Genomic DNA, 7,761 nt, shown 5'->3' with positions numbered 1-7,761 from the left:
GAGCTTTCATTGAAACGTTATTCCCGTTAACTTGTGTCGACCACGTTCACTAATGATCGAGTTAATCTCTACTTCATATATGACTTGTGTCAAAGTACTTTCTATGGTTCCACATCTCTTTTGGTTATCGATTGAACGACCTTTCGTTAACTTGTATCAACCACATTCTGAAATAGTTAAGATCATCTCTTCTCATGAATAACTTATATTGAAATACTTTCCCGCAGTTCGTATCCATTATTTGTCAATTGAAGAATGATGTTCATTATGGTACTCTTCACGTCAAAGTTGAGGCAATTGTATTTCCATTCGTTTGAGTTGATCTTTACCTCATGTGTAATCCGTATCAAGTATATATTTCATATCCTTTACATTTGTGGTCTTCTTGATTGAAAGCTAAAGTACATAGCGACAATAATGAAAGTCGGAGGGTAACGACGACAGGCCACTCCGACTCTTTTTATGTTATCTCTTCTGAGGTCGGTCTTGCATTGCATTTATACATATGTATTTATTTTCATTACCGCGCCGCGCCATAGTCGGCCGGGCAGGCACTTAGATGTGCACCTAGATGTATTTCTTTCATTACCGTGCCGTGTCAGATACGGCCGGACAGGCACGTAGCTGTGCATACCACTGATCAGTTGGGCAGAGATGATGATATGATGATGAGCTCATCCCACAGAGGGATATATATTATTATACGATATGATATGTTATAAGCCTCCACTGTGAGGAATGATTTTTACGAGCATACAGTTATATTCACGTTGTAGTTATGATTGCCCTCAGCGGCTTGTTTCAGAGTTCAGGTTGCCTTTATGTCTCCCCTCTTGTTATTTATATTTTTTTATGCTTACACTTACCGCCCTACATACTCAGTACATATTTTGTGCGAGCGCATTTTGTCTTGTTGTGATCATGCCCGCGTGTACGGTGACGGATTGGTGTACCTTTCTCGATAGGATACCGAGTTCGGCAGATGTTCACGCTCCATTCTCCCGGAGTTCGGTCGAGTCATCAAATAGGATGCATGCACAAAAAAAAAAAAAAAAAAAAAAAAAAAATATATATATATATATATATATATATATATATATATATATATATATTATAGTATGTAGGTACGTCGGGGCCCTGTCCCGTCCAGTTAATGCATATTAGTGCTCGTAGAGGCTTACAGACTCTCAGTCAGTGTACATGTGTTGTGTCTGGCCTTGCCGGCCTCCTGACTAGTTGTCTTTCTTTGTTGTGGCCTTGTCGGCCCTAATTATGCGTATGTGTGTTGTTGGGCCCTTTTTGCTTGCAGGTTGACATAATATACTTCTTACAATTGTTATTTAGCGGCATTATTGGCCTATGATTCATGTTACAGAATTTAGATATCACAGTTGGTTCGCTCGGCCCTTCAGGTGTCGGGTTGGGGTGTGACAATGCCCTCAACAATGAAGTCAGGCTGAGGGTGCGCAGCTACGGGCTGAAAAGGCCTCATTCTAGACCACACCCATATCTGAAAGGATCATTAAAAAAAAATGTTTTATTAGTCGTCGTTTCAAAAAGTTATATTTAGAATAAAATTACACACACTTAAATATATTACTTAGAGGAGCGCGTGAAATCTAGAGACATCCCTCTTATCTCCCATAAACGCTCGACATAATGCTCGATACAGGTAAGCCAGAACAGCAGCGCTCCAACTATGACATCTTAACTCGCCCAAATCCTCCAGAAATAGTAAATACTTTAAGCTCACATGGGAATCCGATGTGTTCGAGAACAGGATGCCCCCGAATATGATGAATAAGTACAGACGGGCATAACGATCGACATCCACCCGAGGTTTGCCGTCTGTAATAGGATGCTCGATGTCTAAGAGGCGCAAGTGAGTACAGAGGGTAACCATTGACATCCGAGTATGTTCATGGATCTCACCCTCATGAGGCACGTAATCAGTGAGCCTAGTCAACTCCTCCTGAAACGACGGCAGCGGCTGAGGCTCCTTAATGTATAACAGGCGTCCATCTACCTGTAGTCCATACATGACCTCCACATCCTGAAGTGTGATAGTGGCCTCACCAGTGCGGAGACGAAATGTGTGGGTCTCCAATCGTCATCTCTCAACCATGGCCGTCACAAGAGCCCTATCATGCTGTACCCGACCAGTAGCGATGCAATAGTAGATACCACCCTAATAAAGTATATCTAAGAAGCAAGGATGTGGGGGCCGAGCCCTTAAAAGATTCCACGCATGTTTCACCCTACGGGGACGGAACAATGTATCCAATCTATCACCTCATCCCATAATAGCTGGGACCTATGAGTAGCTTGTAGATGAAGTACTGATGGATCGAAGGGTCCCAGATGAAGGTCGGGATCCATGGAGGTGTCGTATCTGTATTAATAATTTTTAATTAATCATTAACATGTAATATTAATTATATAATCCTTTATCGAAAAATTATATTAACTAACTAATCCTTTAACGGAAAATTATATTAACTATCTAAATTTGCGAATTAATAATTTTTAATTAATTATTATACTAACTACAATTAACTAACAAATATAATATTAAAGGTTAGCTATTTCTAATTAACAATTGATAATTAATTAGATAAATAATTAGCACATTAACACATAAAATTAGATAACTAATTAGCACATAAAATTAGATAACTAATTAGCAAATAAAATTAGATTAACACATACAATTAGATAACTAATTAGCACATTAATAATTAACATGGATTAAACAATTTTACAAATAAATAAATTAACAATTAGATAATTAACAAATAAAGATATTATTAGGAGATTAGTGTAACCTATAACCAAAAAATTAACAAATAATTTAAAATTAACAAATCATTAACAAATAATTAACAATTAACTAATCAGATAATTAACAAATAAAAAATTTTAAAAAATGAAAAAAGAGGTTGGGCAGTGCGCTGACAGCCCTATTGCGCACAAAAAAAATGCGTAATTTTTTTTCCAAAATCCGCGACTATTAAACATTAATCATGCTGAGGATAATAATATATTTAACAATGTAATTAGAAAATTCATAGTAAAATACCTAGATTAAAGGTTGTTTTTGAAATCGAGTTCTATAGTGCTTTATTCCGAAATCCAAGCTTTGAAACTTGTTCCTTCACTTGAATATACCGAGAATATTGACTTTCGGGTTAAAAAATAACACGAAAATGACACTTTTGGAACGCGGGACCTCGAAAATTGGGTGTTAATGGCGTAAACATTTTAAAAAATGGTTGGGGGGGGGGGGGGTGGGATCGAAGGTGGGGAAGAGACGGTCAGGGTCTTTATTAAGTGCCTTTTGCGCACAAAATTAGGGCGCAATAGGATTTAACGGTGACCGTCACACAGTTAACTCCTATTGCGCACTAATTTTATGCGCAAAATGCACTTTTGTAACTTTTTTTTTGTGTGTGGGTTATTTTGGATCAAAATCCCACTTTTGGGATCATTCAAGTTGCGGACTCATGTTAGAATCTACATGCGTTGTAAACTCACTTTTGTATCCGACGATGAAGTCGCTTATTTTTCGATCCTCTTACACTCGATTCTCTGTTCACCTTCTCTTGGTACTCTACTAAAATACCCTACTCAAAAAGCTTCTTAAATCTATACACACCTTCAATTCCGTATAACTTGAAACCCACCCCTTGTTTGAAAATTGAAGGAAATGGGAAAAAGAGAGTACAATACTATACAATGTTGAGGGGATAATTAGGGCAACGTGAAGTTCAAACGTGCCACTGAATAAAAGTCGTCAAGTTTAGGGGATCCTTATCTGTTCTGCCATTAAGCAAACAAACTGTTATGTACAGTTTTAGAGAAGTGGTAATGATCAACAAATGATCTCATGAATAGGATCCCTCTCTCTGCTTCTTTTACTTGTACTTTGTATGCAAAAATTGACAACATAAAATTTGTGAAACATCTGAATCATGACACGGTAGCTGTTTCGGAAACCTGTACCCTACACATGGCCTTCTTCGCCTGCAAAAATATACAACAGAAACTTGTTCATCAAATACAGTAGTAATGGTTGCGTTCCTACCAATACAATATCAGATAGCCAAAAGATGTTCTGTGAGTGAAGATTAAATTTTGAACTTACTTGAAGCTCCCAATTCGTGCGCAAGGTAATAAGCAGAAGAATTAATGCTTGAAGACCACTACCACTAATAATCCCTGTCCATAGACCCTGCTCCGATGATCATGGGATAAAAGGAAAAATATTAGCCTTGAAATAAACTCAGACTATCTAGTAGTAGAAGCCTAGAAGAATATATGATTTCAGGGAAAAGGTCCAAATTTGCTCCCGTACTATTTGAAATTGCTCAATTTGCCATCGTCACACTTTTGATCCACTCATATCATGTTATTAACAGATCGTCTCGTATTTGTCCTTGCCATTAACAGAGCTTCATGTGACCAAAATTTTTGAGGAAAAAATCCAAATCACGCATCAACTTTTGACTATGGTTTAAACTTACCTTCAGATTGGGCTTCGGCATGGATTCAATGGCAAACATGAGACTGTTTCCCCAATGGCACGAGTTATATTAGGCCAAAAGTTTAATGAAAGGAAAAAATGCTCAATTTCAAACAATACTTGATAAAGTTGATCATTTTCACATGGTTTTATGAATAATGTTAACAGTCGCAAGTGAAAATTTTGTTACCTTTCCTCCAAGGTGGAAGACAAAGGTTAAAATGACTGCGCAAGGAAGTCCAACAAGATAATAGGCTCCTAGGTTGACCAATGCACCAAGTTTCTGCCAACCACATCCTCTTGCAGTACCTTAAATTAATGTTATCATCAATGGACTTAGTTTTAGTATTTAGGCAAATATACTACTGATTTAATTGATCACTTTGTGATCAAAGCATATGGCTGCAAATTTCATTAGATAGTTTGAGTTCAGACCTGAAAGAACCCCTTGAATTCCATCCAGGAAATTGGACAATGCAAGCACTGGCATGATTGCAGCCATATATATCACAACTTCCTCTTCATTAGTGTACATATATCCCCACACATTTCTTCTTTGCATGAATCGCTATTCCACTTAGAAGAAAAAGGCCTACCACAATGAAGCAAGCAAGACGACATGTGCTGCTAACTTTGCTGCTTTAGGTCTCCCTGCCCCCAATTCATTCGATACCCTCGTACTTTGCCACAAAATAAAGAACAAACAACACGAAAAATTTGTTAAAACAGCGTTTACATGCGATATTGGTCTTCTCCTTTTCGAGTATACCTAGAAAAGGCAAAGATTATTTTCTGGCAAGTTACCTTACTGCACTACCAAATCCAAAGGGAATCCTGAATACCACAGAGCTGGTACTAAGGCTGGGAAAGATAAAAAGAGTTAGCGTTGGTGATGAATTGAATCAAATTAACACAGAGTCACCACCCCGGCCTTTATTGGTTTTATTTTCGTAATTGATGAAGGAGTACTTGGCACTCTGTACTAACCTGATCGCCATCATAGATGTCTCGAGCTTCGGATTCAGAAGCAGCCCTGACATGAGCACCAGAAACTCATAGGACCATTGCTCCAAGCTTGGTCCCAGTTCAAAAATGTCATATCAGATCACACAGTAAAAGAGACAGAAAGGAAGTTAAAGAAATTTCTAGTAATAAAGATACCAGAACTAACCAGACCATAAGTCTTTGAAGGTATAGCTAATGATAGAAAACTGGGAAGATTTCTTGCACCCTCCTTGGAGAACCCTGTCCATGTTTGCTTGCATGATGATGCAAACCTTATATAAAGCGCCAAAATCATCACATTAATCCAATAAGATAAGGCATTACAGAGTGCAGCCCCTTTGTTTCCCATTCCCAATCTGAAAACCAGTGCCCAACACAACAACACATGAATTAAACTCGTAAAACCAGTACTGATCACCAGTGGTTTGAGTCTGCCTTGTGTTTGTAGGAACCTTAATTGGCATTGGAGGAGTCCATAAGGGAAAATGCTTGGAATTAACCAGCGAGCATATAGACCAGCATGGATTGAAAGTTCTAAATCTTGTCCACAGAAAGCAAATATACGATCCGCGAATGCCCATATGATCGATATGGGGATGCCAATTGCCACCAATACAAGCATACCTCTTTGCATGTGTATCCCAAGCATATGATCTTTGTTTTGCCCCATAAGCTTGTCCACATAATGTTTCCAATGCACTTCCCATTCCCAGCTGTCCATAAGGGAAAAAAAAAAAAAAAAGCAAAAAGGATTACATGATCGAATTAAGTCATTAAATACACGTAAATTGTTGTTGAAATTACAACTGAAAGTACAATTACAATTGAAAAATAAAAATGAAGAAATAAAAATATCTTTGGCTGAGGCGCGGATATCTCGCTCTCTTTAAGGAGATTCAAGCACCGCAAAGAATCTTTACGGTCCAAAGAAGAATCTTTCGACTTGTCCCTCCAGGATACAACAGCCCGATCACTTTGTATAACTCAACAAACTCTGGACAAGATGTTGAGTCCAAAGCTCCACAAAAAAGAACACCTTCCTTCAACTAGAAAAACTCTCTCTTTTTTTCTCACTTTTTCAAGAACTCTCCAATATTTTTTCTACCCCCACAAGTGAAGGATGAATAACTATTTATAGCTAAGAAAATCATCCTTGAATTGAATAGGACATGAATGGGGTAGTAAAATAGATAGATAATGGAAGAATAATTATATGGAGGTTACATGAGTTACAAAAGAAGAATAGTCTCCATATTCTTACCACTAACTGATTTGGTTTAAAGGAAAATTAAGGCCACAATCTGGCAACGTGGGAGAAGAATTGACAAAGGTTACATGAGAAATAAATCTGCCACTAACTCATTCGTGTAATGAGGCACGAACATCAGCAGTAAAAGAACATTGAGGAACTTTAATATGAGGCAATTTAATATATTTTAATATTAAAATGCTAATAGGCACCATCATAAATCATACAGACAAATTGGAGAAAATTAAATAATCCAATTTAATCTGATTATCCAATTTAATCTGATAGAATCTAATCTAATTAGTTCCAATTAGTTTCTTACCATGAAGCTGAAACCAGTTACTCCGGCAAAAGAGGTGGCTAAAGTTGCACTAGAAAGAGAAATCTCTCCAAGATGACCTACGAACATGATCGATATCAACTGCAAAAAGTACAGCAAAAAACTCACAAGAACCAGAGGTCCTGCTAATTCTAATTGCTTCTTTAGTTCTTCAATAGCCTCAGCTATATCACAACATCCCTTATCGCGTTTTCCAAGATTCCTTGAACCCTTTTCAGTGTTGTTGGAAAGAAGAGGAAATTCAAGAAGAAATTCGGAGTTTCTTTCATTTATCATGGTTAATTTATTAAAATGGGAAGAACAGTTGACAATTTAAGCAAAGAAGAGAAGCAAACACAATGTGCCGATCTTGCATTTGCGGTCACAACTTACTATATTTATTTTGGGAATATATATCATTTTTTTATGCATGTTCGTATCAGGGTTGAAGATGGAGTTATGCCACCAGCTAGTTGGGTCTGATGAAATGTTACAGGCGATTTGGTCCAAGTTTAATCCAGAGAGTGACGTTAAATATATTCTAGTAATAATTACGTAATAATGATGAATGTGGTTCGTGCTAATATTGTATTATGATTCAATATTCTCTCCGTATCAGAGACTCCGTCTTCTGGGTGCCGGCAATTCACGAGTAACATGCTTTGA

At 37.4% G+C, this 7,761-nt stretch overlaps 1 pseudogene; it reads right to left on the bottom strand.

The window, feature by feature from the left end:
• Positions 1 to 3,644: 3,644 nt before the first annotated feature.
• Positions 3,645 to 7,553, bottom strand: LOC132055989 (protein DETOXIFICATION 16-like; annotated as a pseudogene).
• Positions 7,554 to 7,761: the final 208 nt, after the last annotated feature.

The sequence above is a fragment of the Lycium ferocissimum genome, chromosome 5 (genome assembly GCF_029784015.1).
Source record: "Lycium ferocissimum isolate CSIRO_LF1 chromosome 5, AGI_CSIRO_Lferr_CH_V1, whole genome shotgun sequence".
In the NCBI taxonomy this organism is placed as follows: Eukaryota; Viridiplantae; Streptophyta; class Magnoliopsida; order Solanales; family Solanaceae; genus Lycium; species Lycium ferocissimum.
This window is presented reverse-complemented; position numbering and strand designations above follow the sequence as displayed.